Source organism: Chiloscyllium plagiosum, unplaced genomic scaffold (genome assembly GCF_037043375.1).
Source record: "Chiloscyllium plagiosum isolate Xiang-an unplaced genomic scaffold, Cpla_swu_hap1 HiC_scaffold_27, whole genome shotgun sequence".
Taxonomy (NCBI): Eukaryota; Metazoa; Chordata; class Chondrichthyes; order Orectolobiformes; family Hemiscylliidae; genus Chiloscyllium; species Chiloscyllium plagiosum.
The window spans coordinates 44,350,232-44,366,272 of NW_028270165.1; the positions used below are offsets into that span (position 1 = coordinate 44,350,232).

At 48.2% G+C, this 16,041-nt stretch overlaps 1 pseudogene; it reads right to left on the reverse strand.

Annotated features, from left to right (window-relative positions):
• Nucleotides 1-3,816: 3,816 nt before the first annotated feature.
• Nucleotides 3,817-5,110, reverse strand: LOC148143834 (uncharacterized; annotated as a pseudogene).
• Between the last annotated feature and the right edge of the window lie 10,931 nt (nt 5,111-16,041).

Genomic DNA, 16,041 nt, shown 5'->3' on the forward strand with positions numbered 1-16,041 from the left:
GTGTTCCGAGGCGGAAGATGAGGCATTCTTCCTCCAGGCGTCTGGTGGTGAGGGAGTGGCGGTGGAGGAGGCCCAGCACCTCCATATCCTCGGCCGAGTGGGAGGGGGAGTTGAAATGTTGAGCCACTGGGCGATTTGGTTGATTGGTGCGGGTGTCTCGGCGATGTTCCCTAAAGCGCTCTGCTAGGAGGCGCCCAGTCTCCCCAATGTAGAGGAGACCGCATCGGGAGCAACGGATACAATAAATGATATTAGTGGATGTGCAGGTAAAACTTTGATGGATGTGGAAGGCTCCTTTAGGGCCTTGGATGGAGGTGAGGGAGGAGGTGTGGGCGCAGGTTTTACAGTTCCTGCGGTGGCAGGGGAAAGTGCCAGGATGGGAGGGTGGGTCGTAGGGGGGCGTGGACCTGACCAGGTAGTCACGGAGGGAACGGTCTTTGCGGAAGGCGGAGAGGGGTGGGGAGGGAAATATATCCCTGGTGGTGGGGTCTGTTTGGAGGTGGCGGAAATGTCGGCGGATGATTTGGTTTATGCGAAGGTTGGTAGGGTGGAAGGTGAGCACCAGGGGCGTTCTGTCCTTGTTGCGGTTGGAGGGGTTGGGTCTGAGGGCGGAGATGCGGGATGTGGATGAGATGCGTTGGAGGGCATCTTTAACCACGTGGGAAGGGAAATTGCGGTCTCTAAAGAAGGAGGCCATCTGGTGTGTTCTATGGTGGAACCGCTCCTCCTGGGAGCAGATACGGCGGAGGCGGAGGAATTGGGAATACGGGATGGCATTTTTGCAAGAGGTAGGGTGGGAAGAGGTATAATCCAGGTAGCTGTGGGAGTCGGTGGGTTTGTAGAAAATGTCAGTGTCAAGTCGGTCGTCACTGATGGAGATGGAGAGGTCCAGGAAGGGGAGGGAGGTGTCAGAGATGGTCCAGGTAAATTTAAGGTCAGGGTGGAATGTGTTGGTGAAGTTGATGAATTGCTCAACCTCCTCGTGGGAGCACGAGGTGGCGCCAATGCAGTCATCAATGTAGCGGAGGAAGAGGTGGGGAGTGGTGCCGGTGTAATTACGGAAGATCAACTGCTCTACGTAGCCAACAAAGAGACAGGCATAGCTGGGGCCCATACGTGTGCCCATGGCTACCCCTTTGGTCTGGAGGAAGTGGGAGGATTCAAAGGAGAAATTGTTACGGGTGAGGACCAGTTCGGCCAAACGAATGAGAGTGTCGGTGGAGGGGTACTGTTGGGAACGTCTGGAGAGGAAAAAAATGGAGGGCTTGGAGGCCCTGGTCATGGCGGATGGAGGTGTAGAGGGATTGGATATCCATGGTGAAGATGAGGCGTTGGGGGCCGGGGAAACGGAAGTCTTGGAGGAGGTGGAGGGCGTGGGTGGTGTCTCGAACGTATGTGGGGAGTTCCTGGACTAGGGGGGATAGGACAGTGTCGAGGTAGGTAGAGATGAGTTCAGTGGGGCAGGAGCATGCTGAGACAATGGGTCGGCCAGGGTGGTCAGGCTTGTGGATCTTGGGAAGGAGGTAGAACCGGGCAGTGCGGGGTTCCCGGACTATGAGGTTGGAAGCTGTGGGTAGGAGATCTCCTGAGGTGATGAGGTTCTGTATGGTCTGGGAGAGGATGGTTTGGTGATGGGGGGTGGGGTCATGGTCAAGGGGGCGGTAGGAAGAGGTGTCCTCGAGTTGGCGTTTGGCTTCAGCGATGTAGAGGTCAGTGCGCCAGACTACCACTGCGCCCCCTTTGTCCGCTGGCTTGATGGTGAGGTCAGGATTGGAGCAGAGGGATTGGAGGGCTGCGCGTTGTGAGGGTGAGAGGTTGGAGTGGGGGAGGGGGGTCGACAGGTTGAGGCGGTTAATGTCCCGGCGGCACCCATTACAGCCTGTCCTCAGCTGTGGCCTAACTGCACATATTTCAATGTGAGTTTCAAAAGATGTCTGCAGCTTTTTTTATGAAATTGAACATGCTTTCATAATGTTTCTGAATATATCATTTTAGCTATTCTTAATTTTAAAAATAAGCCATTTCCCAGGTAGAGTCACCACCATCCATTCTCTCTCCCTCTTCTTATCGGCACCAGGCAGACACCAATGTAATCTGGCCTCCAGCTGGCAACTGCAGAGAACGGAGACAATCCCTGACCCAATCAGAAGGCTGTCCTGAGGGGAATGACTGTCTCCCAGAATAAAGTGTCCGGTTAAGATCCCCCCACCCACCACCACCACCACCACCACCACCTTGTCTGCAGCCTGGCTTCCAGCTGAATCTATCTGAGCCGAAGGTCCTCCAGCGTATGTTTACCCTGGATGATAGCATCCAGAGCCTCCCACCTTCTGTGAGACAAGTGCCACTCTATCCTCTCCGATGTGTGTTATGTCACTGCTTAACTGTTTTCAGTGGCTGAGCAGAGGTTGATGGCCAAGTTCATAACCCATGAGGATAACCTTGGGTGACCCCACTCCACCCTACACTCTCTCACCCTCACACAGACCCTCTCTCATACACATGGTCTCTCTCAGACACACACAAATCCACCACTGCACACACCCTCTCACAGGCTCATACTCCATCATACAAAAACACACACACACTCACACTACTCTCTCATGCACGCACATACATACATGTCCATGGGATGAATTTGCGTTTGCAGTATTATATTTGCAGATAGATTCAACGTGTGCTTTTTGTGGAAAAATCGGCAGGCAGTTAATGAAAGCAATCAATCCATGTAATATTTTATCAACTCATACTTTGGAAATAGAACCAGTCTGATTCAAGTTTGGGATACAGACAGACCGAACCTCTCACCTTTCATGCATTGTCTGAGCTGAGATGTTACTTATTTTTATAAAACCTTAAGTCATCTTGAGAACATGAATTAAAAGTGCTTCTGGGATTTACATATTAATGAACAGAAACCTGCAAACCATTCTAAAAGATGGAAGACTTAACAGCAATCAAGGTTTGTTCAATATATCCTATCAGTTGCATGACACTGTGATCTTTTGCTATAAAATCTGTGTCTTCTGATCCTGCTCCACAGCTACCTGATGAAGGAGCAGTGCTCTGAAAGCTAGTGCTTCCAAATAAACCTGTTGGACTATAACCAGGTGTTGTGAGATTTTAACTTTGTGCACACCAGTCCAACACTGACACCTCCACAATGTTTCTGGTGAACACTTCCGCCAGGAAACTTTACACTGCTGATAAAACATTGCAGTGCCTGCATTCCTAAAAAAATTACAATTTCTAATGATACTAGCTACTCATTCACTGCTCCATCTGATACATGACATTGGAAATTTAGCGCAGGAAGCTGAAAGAAATGAGCAGCTTTTAAACAAAAACCTCTTGGAGCTCAAAGCTTTCAATGAGAGTCTGAGCCCGGCAGTAAGTTCAGGTAACCTTTATTGCGACCCAACCTTGTTACAGCTTCGGATCCCCCCAGCAAAAAGGTGTAGAAAAAGTATCTTTTTTTTAAAAAACAGCTCAAGGTCAAAGCGCACACACTTCTCCCCCCGCCCCCTCACCCCCACTTTCTTTACTATTTGTCAGCACAGAGTTGCCCTTTTGTAATTGAATCCTTGGTATAGCCATAAACTAGAAGTATTACCTCATACACCAATTTAAACCCATACCTTGTAGGTTTCTCCCCCCTCATCGGCTGGAGTTGGGGGGGGGGGGGGGGGGGGGGAGGGGGAAGGAGTGCAGAATAGTCAACCAGACTGCTGTGGGTCTGGAGTCACGTGTAAGCCAGTCCAGGTCAAGGATGCACTGGGACGAGTGAGTGAATCCGTTCCCACATTAGCAGTTTCCTTCCCTTAAAAGGTTGTGAGTGAATCAGATGGGGGTTCCCCCTCCCCTCCCTGACAATTGTTTCGTTGTTAGATTCTGAACTCGATTTCTAACCAAATTCCAATTCTGCCATCTGCCTTGGCAGCTCCCGGAACTGGGTTGATAGTCCAGGCGATAAAGGCACTCAGCCGTTGCTGTTTTAAACCCCCTGCGATGCCATGTGAACTCTCTGGTGTCTCTGCAGGTGGGAGGAGCGGCTAAAGCTCTTTCCGCACTGAGAGCAGCTGAACGGCCTTTCCCCTGTGTGGACCCGCTGGTGCCTCAGCAGGTCAGAGGCCTGGGTAAAGCCCTTCTCGCACTCTGGGCAGCTGAAGGGCCTCTCCCCCGTGTGGACCCGCTGGTGCTTCAGCCTGTCGGAGGAACTGTTGAAGGCCTTCCTGCACTCTGTGCAAGGGAATGGCCTCTCCCCGGTGTGGACCCGCTGGTGGGTCAGTAGGGCGAAGGAATTGCTGAAGCCCTTCCCGCATTCGGTGCAGAGGAACAGCCTCTCCCCAGTATGGACCTGACGGTGGGCCAACAGGGTGGATGCCTGGGTAAAGCCCTTCCCGCATGCGGAGCACCTGAAGGGCCGCTCCCCCGTGTGGACCCACCGGTGCCTCAACAGGTCAGAGCAATTGCTGAAGGCCTTCCCACACTCGGGGCAGCTGAAGGGCCTCTCCCTGGTGTGGACCCGCCGGTGCCTCACCAGGTCGGAGGAATTGCTGAAGGCCTTCCCGCACTCTGTGCAGGGGAATGGCCTTTCCCCGGTGTGACTGCGACGATGAATCGCCAGAGCAGATGGGAAACGGAAGTCTTTCCCACAGTCGCCACACTTCCACGGTCTCTCCATGGGGCAGGATTCCTCGGGTTTCTCCATGGCCAAAACTTCAGCCGCACACAACACATGTAGAGCTCCTCCCCTCCGTGAATTCCTCTTCCCAGGCCTTATAACTGTTTCAGGCTCCACACTCCGTGCACTCCAACAGTAGAGTCTCTCGTCCAGTCCCACTGATGCCGAGAACGGACTGAAACAGGAACCAAAACGTTTTGCTCCTTCTCACAGAATCAGTCAAAAATGGTTGTGGTCCCGATGGATTGAGTGACTGTCAGACATTGATGTCAAAGTGAGGACTGCAGACACTGGAGAGTCAGTATCGAAAAGTGCGGCACTGGAAAAGCACAGCAAGTCAGGCAGCACCTGAGGAGCAGGAGAGTCGACATTTTGGGCATAAGTTCTTCATCTGTTGATTTTGAAACTTCCGTCTTCAGATCTTCAAATACTCTGTCAAAAGAGATTACAAAATTCATTACTGTCAGTCTAGAATAAAAATTCAGAACAAGCAATTTGTTTGTGTTGTTATTCCACAAAATTGAAAGCACTATCCCACACTCTCTCCTCCCCCCGCCCTCCGCTCTAACTCATTCTCCTGAAGATCTTATAGGGGCAGAAAAGCAAAGACGTCAAGACTGACATCTCTGAGTTTTGGATAACTCCACCTGAAATTTAATATCTTTCACAACACTGGGATATTGCTGAGAGTGAGCAGGTCGGATTTTGGGAAGCAAAAAAATCTCAATTCAGGGTAAATCTGGAATGCAGCTTCTTGAAGAACAACCAGACAAAATGGTTAACATTCCCAGGAAGTGGGGAGGAAAGCAAAATGAGACATCAAAGCATTGACACCGCCACCAGAGAGAAACTGAACATAGACATGACAAACATTTGTGGAAAGCCATAGTCATCGAGATGTACAGCACAGAAACAGACACTTCGGTCAAATTCCTCTGTGCCCAACCAGATATCCAAAATTAATCTCGTCCCAGCGCTTTGCCCATATCCCTTTGAACCTTTCCTTTTCATACACTCATGCTGATGACTTTTAAATGTTGTCATTGTACCAGCCTTCACCACTTCCTTTGGCAGCTCATTCCATACATGTACCATCCTCTGCGTGAAAATGTTGCCCCTTAGGTCTCTTTGCAGTCTCCCTCCCCCTGCCCTCACCTTAAATCTATTACCCTCGAGTTCTGGACTCCCCATCCCAAGGAAAAGACCTCGTCTATTTACTCAATCCATGCCCCTCATGATTTTAAAAAAGTCTATCAGGTTACCCCTCACACTCTGATGCACTAGGGAAAACAGCAGCACCCAATCCTTCCAACCCTCCTTCCCCGGGTAATTAAGACACATATCTGAGTCTGCAGAGTCTGCTCCCTCCCCGGGTTCACTCCAGTTGCTACAAGTGAACAAATTTCCTCCCCCCGCACTCCACCCACCGCTTCCCCCCTCCCCCCACACTCCACCCACCGCTTCCCCCCTCCTCCCCTTCCTGAACAGTTTACAAAAATCCCTTCTCTTCAGAGAACCCTCACTGTTCTAACAAGTCCACACCAACCTCCGAATGGCAACCTCACCACACCTATTCCCCTACTCCTATTGCTCTACATTTACCCCTTGACTAATACATCTAACCTGCACATCCCTGAGCACTATGGGTAATTTGAACTTGCCAATCAAACCTTACCTGGACAAAGTTAAAAATCACACAACACCAGGTTATCGTCCAATGGGTTTATTTGGAAGCACTAGCATTTGGAGCGCTGCTCCTTCATCAGGTGGTTGTGGAGTGTAAGATCATAAGACACAATTTCTGGAAAAGCATTAGTGTCCTGGCATTGAAATGATATATTGAACAAACCTGGATCGTTAAGTCTTTCATCTTTTACAATGGATTGCAGATATCATTAATATGTAAATCCCTGGGCAGAGAATTACATAGATTCACGATTCTCTGGGAAAAGCAGTTCCTCCTCATCTCTATCCTAAATCTACTCCAACTAATCTTGAGGTCTGATCTCACCTACCAGCAGAAATGACTGGATAGGGTAGGGTTTCATCCCCACAGTGCAATGAAATCCCACTTTCCACCAAAATCTCAGATGTACTCACTGACTCAGGTGCTGTCTCATAAATGAAAGATTTCATTGTAACTTCTTCTGCTCCCAGTAAAGACAAAACATATTTGAAGACTGCTCTGAAAGTCCAGTCTTCACAATGACACTTCTGGTTTCACCAAAGACCCAGAGAGTCATACAGCACAGAAACAGACCCTTCAGTCCAACTCATATGTGCCGCCCAGATATCCTAACTTAATCTCGTCCCATTTACCAGCATTTGGCCCATATCCCGCTAAACGCTTCCTATTCTTGTACCCATCCAGATGCCTTTTAAATGCTGTAATTGTATCAGGCTCCACCCCTTCCTATGACAGCTCATTCAATACATGCACCACCTTCTGCGTGAAACAAGTTGCCCTTCATGTCCCTTTTAAATCATTCCCCTCTCTCCTCAAACATTTGCTCTCTAGTTTTGCATTCACCCTATCCATGCCCCTTATAAATATTTATAAGGTCACCCCTGAACATCCGATGCTCCAGGAAAGTATCCCTGACCGATTCAGCCTCTCTCTGTAGATCAAACCCTCCAACTCTGGCAACAGCCTTTCAAGTCTTTTCTGACCCCTTTCAAAGTTTCACACCATCTTTCCTGTAGCAGGGAGACCAGAACTGAATGCAGTATTTTAAAAGTGGCCTAACCGATGTCCTGTACAGCCACAACATGACCTCCCAACTCCGATACTCAATGCTCTGACTAATAAAGGAAAGCATACAAAATGCCTTCTTCACTGTTCTGGCTACCTGAGACTGCACTTTCAAGGAACAATGAACCTGCACTCCAAGGTCTCTTTGTTCTGAAACACTCCCTTAACTGTCCTGCCTGGATTGCCTTACCATAATGCAAACATCACTTTTCCCTAAATTAATCTCCATCTGCCACTCCCTGGCCCATTGCCCCATCCAATCAATTCTAATTTATAGCAAACTCTCTGTAATTCTTATTCCCTGGAAGTACAAAATCTCTATCCCACACACTCCCTCCATTCTCACTTTGCTGAACCTAATCCCTGCTGTACCTCATCCTGAAGGGTCTGGTTCATGCTGATTAACAGGGTCACACTCAGGGGAATCTAATTGAAACAAACAGAATACTCAATAGCCTAGACGAGTTGATGTTGGGAAGATGTTTCCATTGGAAGGAGAGACTAGCAGCCGAGGGCACAGCCTTAGAGTAAAGGGAAGACCTTTCAGAACCGAGATTAGGAGAAATTTCTTTAGCCAGAGAGTGGCTGTAACTGTTCTTAAAACCATTTTTTCTGTTCCCTCATAACCATCCACTTCATTGTTGTTCAAAAATCAGATGAACTCAGCCTTGAATATATTCAATGACCCCCTAACCGCGGGAAGGCCCTACCCCACTTCTGAACTCAATTCCTCTTGCTAATACACCACTTGCCCTGCTGACTGCTTAGTGCATCTGTCTGACAACGGGTATTGACTGGTGTAGAAAGACACTGAAACCTCTTTGTACATCCACATAACATTCCTGATGAACGGCTCGTGTCCAAAACGTCAACTCTCCTGGTCCTCGGATGCTGTCTGACCCGCTGTTCTTTTCCAGAGTCACATTTGTCAACTCTGATCTCCAGCATCTGCACTCCTCACTTTCTCCATATCCCAACATGTCACCATTAAAACAATGCACCTCCTTTCTGCTTTCTCACAGCAAAAGGCTATATTATCACATTGTGGTAATGCATTTGCCATGTGTTTGCCAATTGAGACACAAATCTTTGAAAGTTGCCACCCAGGTAAATAGTGCGGTGAAGAAGGCATATGGCGTACTAGCTTTTATTGGTAGAGGAATTGAGTTCCGGAGTACTGAGGTCATGTTGCAGTTGTATAAGACTCTGGTGCGGCCGCATCTGGAGTATTGTGTGCAGTTTTGGTCGCCATACTATAGGAAGGATGTGGAGGCACTGGAACGGGTGCAGAGGCGGTTTACCAGGATGTTGCCTGGTATGGTAGAAAGATCATATGAGGAAAGGCTGAGGCACTTGGGGTTGTTTTCATTGGAGAAAAGAAGGTTTAGGGGTGACTTGATAGAGGTATACAAGATGATTAGGGGTTTAGATAGGGTCGACAGTGAGAATCTTTTGCCACGTATGGAGTCAGCTATTACAAGGGGGCATAGCTTTAAATTAAGGGGGGGGTAGGTATAGGACAGATGTTAGGGGTAGGTTCTTTACTCAGCGAGTCGTGAGTTCGTGGAATGCCCTGCCAGTAGCAGTGGTGGACTCTCCCTCATTATGGGCATTTAAGCGGGCATTGGATAGGTATATGGAGGATAGTGGGCTAGTGTAGGTTAGTTGGGCTTGGATCGGCGCAACATCGAGGGCCGAAGGGCCTGTACTGCGTTGTATTCTTCTATAAATCTGGACCAACATTTCTCGACAAAAAAAGAGAGAACTGCAGATGCCGGAGATTAGAGTCGAGAGTGTGGTGCTGGAAAAGCACGCAGGTCAGGCAGCATCTGAGGAGCAGGAAAACGTCGATTTTCTTGCTCCTCGGACGCTGCCTGACCTGCTATGCTTTTCCAGCACCACACTCTCGACCAATATTGCTACACTCTGTCCCCTCCCTGAATTCACTCCCTTTCCTTTCAGTTGTTGCAAGTCAACAATTGAACGCCAGAATGAAAAAAAAAGTGGAATAGGTGGCGAGAAAAGAGAGTGCTGTACTCACAATTGTTGGACAGAGGAAGAAAGTTGCAGTTTGGGGTAAAGCTCAATCTTCATTCAGAGAGTCAGGAGCAGCAGCAGCAACTTCAGAAGCTCATTATCCAACTTCCGCGTTCAGGCAATAGCGGTGCTCTGATTGGCAGGAGGACAAGACACCTTCCGGTCCTCCCGAGTTTCCTATTGGTACATCAAAAGTAGGTCATGAGTCGTTTGTGTGTACAACCAGGAGCATGCTCGGTCTTTTGCTGACACCAACGGACATGCGCAGTGCTTGCTGACACCGAGGGGCATGCGCATTATGCTCTTCAGAGATGCCTACGTTACTGACAGATTTGAAGTGTCCAATTGGACTGCATTCTGGGGAAGGTGGGACCTGTACAAGCAGGACGGGTTGCACCTGAACCAGAAGGGCACCAATATCCTGGGGGATAGGTTTGCTAGCACTCTTCGGGGGGGTTTAAACTAATTTGGCAGGGGGGTGGGATCCGGACTTGTAGTCCAGCAAGTAGGTTAGCTGTTTGTCAGGATGTCCAAGAATGTAGGGAGGCTGTGAAGAAGGTAGCACAGACAGGGAATACTTGCGGACACAGAGATGGGTTCAAATGCGTATACTTCAGCGCAAGGAGTATCAGAAATAAGGTGGGTGAACTTAAGGCGTGGATCGGTACCTGGGACTACGATGTTGTGGCCATCACGGAAACGTGGATAGAAGAGGGACAGGAATGGTTGTTGGAGGTTCCTGGTTACAGATGTTTCAGTAAGATTAGGGAGGGTGGTAAAAAAGGAGAGGGGGTGGCGTTGCTAATTAGAAATGGTATAACGGCTGCAAAAAGGCAGTTCGAGGGGGATCTGCCTTTGGAGGTAGTATGGGCTGAAGTCAGAAATAGGAAAGGTGCAGTCACCTTGTTGGGTGTTTACTATAGGCCCCCCAATAGCAGCAGAGATGTGGAGAAACAGATTGGGAAACAGATTTTGGAAAGGTGCAGAAGCCACAGGGTAGTAGTCATGGGCGATTTCAACTTCCCAAATATTGATTGGGAGCTCTTCAGATCAAATAGATTGGATGGGGCGGTGTTTGCGCAGTGTGTCCAGGAAGCTTTTCTAACTAGTATGTAGATTGTCCGACCAGAGGGGAGACCATATTGGATTTGGTACTCGGTAATGAACCGGGACAAGTGATGGGCTTGTTAGTGGGTGAACATTTTGGTGATGGTGACCACAATTCTGTGACTTTCACCTTGGTTATGGAGAGAGATAGGTGCGTGCAACACGGTAGGTTTTACAATTGGGGGAAGGGTAATTATGATGCTGTAAGACAGGATCTGAGTAGCATAAGTTGGGAGCATAGGCTGTCAGGGAAGGATGTCGTGGAAATGTGGAACTTTTTCACGGAACAGATACGACGTGTCCTTGATATGTATGTACCTGTCAGGCAGGAAAGAGATGGTCGTGTGAGGGAACCTTGGTTGACGAGGGAGGTTGAATGTCTTGTAAAGAGGAAGAAGGAGGCTTACATAAGGTTGAGGAAACAGGGTTCAGACAGAGCAGTGGAGGGATACAGGATAGCCAGAAGGGACCTGAAGAAAGGGATTAGGAGAGCTAAGAGAGGGCATGAAAAATCTTTGGCGGATAGGATCAAGGATAATCCAAAGGCATTTTAAGCATATGTGAGAAACATGAGAATGACGAGAACGAGGGTAGGTCCGATCAAGGACAGTAGTGGGAGACTGTGTATTGAGTCGGAAGAGATAGGAGATGTCTTGAATGAGTACTTTTCTTCAGTATTTACGAACGAGAGGGACCGTATTGTTGAAGAGGAGAGTGTGAAACGGACTGGTAAGCTAGAGGAGATACTTGTTAGGAAGGAAGATGTGTTGGACATTTTGAACAACTTGAGGATAGACAAGTCCCCCGGGGCCTGACGGGATATATCCTAGGATTATGTGGGAAGCAAGAGAGGAAATTGCAGTACCATTGGCAATTATCTTTTCGTCTTCACTGTCAACGGGGGTGGTACCAGGGGACTGGAGAGTGGCGAATGTTGTGCCCTGTTCAAAAAAGGGAATAGGGATAACCCCGGGAATTACAGGCCAGTTAGTCTTACTTCGGTGGTAGGCAAAGTAATGCAAAGGGTACTGAGGGATAGGATTTATGAGTATCTGGAAAGACACTGCTTGATTAGGTACAGCCGGCACGGATTAGTGAAGGGTAGGTCTTGCCTTACAAGTCTTAATGAATTCTTTGAGGAGGTGACCAAGCATGTGGATGAGGGTAGAGCAGTGGATGTAGTATACATGGATTTTAGTAAGGCATTTGATAAGGTTCCCCATGGTAGGCTTATGCGGAAAGTCAGGAGGCATGGGATAGAGGGAAATTTGGCCAATTGGATAGAAAACTGGCTAACCGGTCAAAGTCAGAGAGTGGTGGTAGATGGCAAATATTCAGCCTGGAGCCCAGTTACAAGTGGAGTTCCGCAGGGATCAGTTCTGGGTCCTCTGCTGTTTGTAATTTTTATTAATGACTTGAATGAGGGAGTCGAAGGGTGGGTCAGTAAATTTGCAGATGATACGAAGATTGGTGGAGTTGTGGATAGTGAGGAGGGCTGTTGTCGGCTGCAAAGAGACTTAGATATGATGCAGAACTGGGCTGAGGAGTGGCAGATGGAGTTCAACCCTGCCAAGTGTGAGGTTGTCCATTTTGGAAAAACAAATAAGAATGCGGAATACAGGGTTAACGGTAGGGTTCTTAGTGGAGGAACAGAGGGATCTTGGGATCTATGTTCATAGATCTTTGAAAGTTGCCACTCAGGTGGATAGAGCTTGTAAGAAGGCCTATGGTGTATTAGCGTTCATTAGCAGAGGGACTGAATTCAAGAGTCGTGAAGTGATGTTGCAACTGTACAGGACTTTGGTTAAGTCACATTTGGAGTACTGTGTGCAGTTCTGGTCGCCTCACTTTAGGGAAGATGTGGAAGCTTTGGAGAGGGTGCAGAGAAGATTTACCCGGATGTTGCCTGGAATGGAGAATAGGTCGTACGAGGATAGGTTGAGAGTGCTAGGCCTTTTCTCGTTGGAACAGCGAAGGATGAGGGGTGACTTGATAGAGGTTTATAAGATGATCAGAGGAATAGATAGAGTAGACAGTCAGAAACTTTTTCCCCGGGTGCAACAGTGTGTTACAAGGGGACATAAATTTAAGGTGAAGGGTGGAAGGTATAGGGGAGATGTTAGGGGAGATGTCAGGGGTGGGTTCTTTACCCAGAGAGTGGTGGGGGCATGGAATGCGCTGCCTGTGGGAGTGGCAGAGTCAGAATCTTTGGTGACCTTTAAGCGGCAATTGGGTAGGTACATGGATGGGTGTTTAAGCTAGGACAAATGTTCGGCACAACATCGTGGGCCGAAGGGCCTGTTCTGTGCTGTATTGTTCTATGTTCTAAATGCCAATCGGAGGAAAAAAAAAGTTGAACCACAATTTTTTCCCCCCTGTGGCTCAACATTGTATTCCTTTTGCATTTTGGCTGGCTGCTCAACTTTTGTACATCTTTTCCCTTGGTTAGGGGAGTCACAAACTGGAGGGCATAGGTTTAGGTTGAGTGGGGAAAGATGAGGGACCAAAGGATGAGAAAAAACATGAGACATTTAATTTATCTCAAGAAATGCCAGAACTAGAGGACATTAGTTTTGGGTGATTGGGGAAAGGTTTAAAAGGGACCTGAGGGGTAACTTGTTTCACGCAGAGGATGGCAAATGTATTGAATGAGCTACCGGAGTGGAGGCTGTTACAATTACAACTTTTAAAAGGCATCTGGATGGGTGTACGAATAGGAAGGTTTAAAGGGTTTGGGCCAAGTGTTGGCAAATAGGAGTAGATTAATTTAGGATATCTGGTCGGCACAGACCAAACTGTTTCATTCCATGCTCCATGACTCTATTTCTTCATAGTCTGAACCAATTTGACAATATTAGAATGGGCAACTCACCCCTTACAGCCTGTCCTCAACTGTGGCCAGACTGCACATGTTTCAACGCAAGTTTCAGTAAGATGCCTGCAGCTTTTTTAAAAATAGAATTGAACATGCTTTAATGTTGTTTGAGTAGCTATGCTCAATGTTAAAGATCAGCCATTTCTTGTGCACCCCCATCTCCCAGGTAGTCATCATCATCTGTCTCTCTCTTCTTAGAAGGGCTTGATACAGCGATCAAAGAGGGATGGAGGCATGAGAAATAATAGGTGGTGGGGAAAGAGAATGGTTGGGGGGGGGGGGGGGAGCTGAGGGTGGGTGTCAAGAGAGAGAAAATGGACAGGGGGACAGAAAGATAATGGACAGAGGACAGTGACACTATAAATCCCACCTTTCCCAGGACCACAGTAATCATTTCTCAATATACAAATGGCTAAAGCAGTAGAATCACATAATCCCTGCAGGCTATTCAGCCCATTCACCTCACACTGACCTTCCAAACAGCATCCCACCAGACCAACCCACCCGAAAATGCATATCCCTGGACACTTCAGCACAGCTGATCCACCCGAAACTGCAGATCTTTGGACTGTGGGAGGAAACTGGAGCACCTGAAGGAAACCCACGTAGACACAAGGGGGACAATGTACCAAAGTCACCTGAGGCTGGAATCAAACCCAGCACTGTGAGGCAGCAGTACTAACGACTGAGCCACCATGCCACCCAGAGCTTTGATGTTCTGCTTTGTTTTCATAGCTTCTGACTTCTCATGCGCCCTCAGCAGAAGCTCTCCCCTCCTGAGATTTATGGACCACACCCACTGCAGCCTCCCTTTCCCACTTCTCCTGTCCTGAGCACGTCAGTTCCTGAACCTGGTACCAGACAGACACTGATGCCATCTGGCCTCCTGCTGCTAACTGCAGAGAAAGACGACAATCACCTGTCAATATTCTGCCCCTTACCCCCAGCACCCCCCCCTCCCACCACTCAGCCAGTTAGCTCTTCCCCACTGCCCAATCTCAGATCCCCTTTACCTGTGTGATTCACACTCTCACCCTTCTGACCCTGTCCAATGACCTAATCAGAAGGCTCTGTCCAGAGGGGAATGACCATCTTCTGGAATAAAGTGTCCGGTTAACTTTCCCCGTGACATGTCTGCAGCCTGGCTTCCAACTCCATCTCTCTGAGCCAAAGGTCTTCCAGCGTGTGTTTACCCTGAATCACAGCTTCCAGAACCTCCCACCTTCTGCAAAGTGAAAGACAAGTCTCACCCTGCCCTCTCCAATGTGTGTGCGTGTAGATTAGATTTGATTCCCTACAGTATGGAAACTGGCCCTTTGGCCCAAAATGTCCACACTGACCTTCCAAAGAGTAATCCACCCAGACCCATTCCCCTCCCTATATTTACCCCTGACTAATGCACCCAACACTATGTGGAATTTAGCATGGCCAATTCACCTGACCTGCACACCTTTGGATTGTGGGAGGAAACTGGAGCACCCGGAGGAAACCCGTGCAAGCATTGGGGAGAATGTGCCAACTCCACATAGACAGTTGCCCAAGGTGGGAATCGAACCCGGATCCCTGGTGCTGCGAGGCAGCACTGCTAACCACTGAGCCAGCATGCCACCCAGTAACTGATTAATTGTTTCTACTGGCCAAGCAGAGGCCGATAGGCAAGTTTGGAACCCATGAGGACGGTCTCAACCGGGACCTTCATGACACTTAACACTGTCTCTCACTCCCACACGCACACATACACACCCAGTCACGCAGACCCTCTCTCACACACATACACCTCCCACACTCAAATCCATGCACACACCTTCTCACAGGCTTATACTCCATTGCATCGACACACTTTATCAAGCATGCACATGCAAACACACACACTGTCTCTCTCATGTGCACACACACACACACAAACCTATGCAGTGAATTTGCATTTGCAGATACATTGTGCTATTTGAACAAAACACAATCTGCAGGCAGTCAATCTATGTAATATTTTATAAATTCCTACTTTGGAAATAGAACGTGTGAGACTCAGGACTGGGATACAGACAGACTTGAACCTCACACCTTTCTTGCATTGTCTGAGCTGAGATGTCACCTAATTCTATAACATCTTAAGTCATCGGGAGAATGTGACTTAAAAGTAGTTCTGGGATATACATGTTAATGAACCGAAACCTGCAACCCATTCTAAAAGATGAAAGACTGAACTGCAACTGGACTGGTTCAGGAAATCTTATCAACTGCATGACACTGTAATGTTTGGCCATAAATTCTATGTCTTATGATCCTGCTCAACAGCTACCCGATGAAGGAGCAGCGCTCCAAAAGCTAGCACTTCCAAATAAATCTGTTGGGACTATAACCTGGAGTTGTGTAGATTTTAACTTTATCCACCTCAGTCCAACACCAGCAACTCCACATCATTTCTAATTAACACAGCCCACACCTCCTGGTGCTGCCAGTAAACTTTACAATGCCGATAAAACGACACAGTACCTGCACTCCTGAAATATTTGCAATTTCCAACGATACTAGCTACTCATTCACTGCTCCATCTGATACACGACATTGGAAAATTAGTGCAGGAGG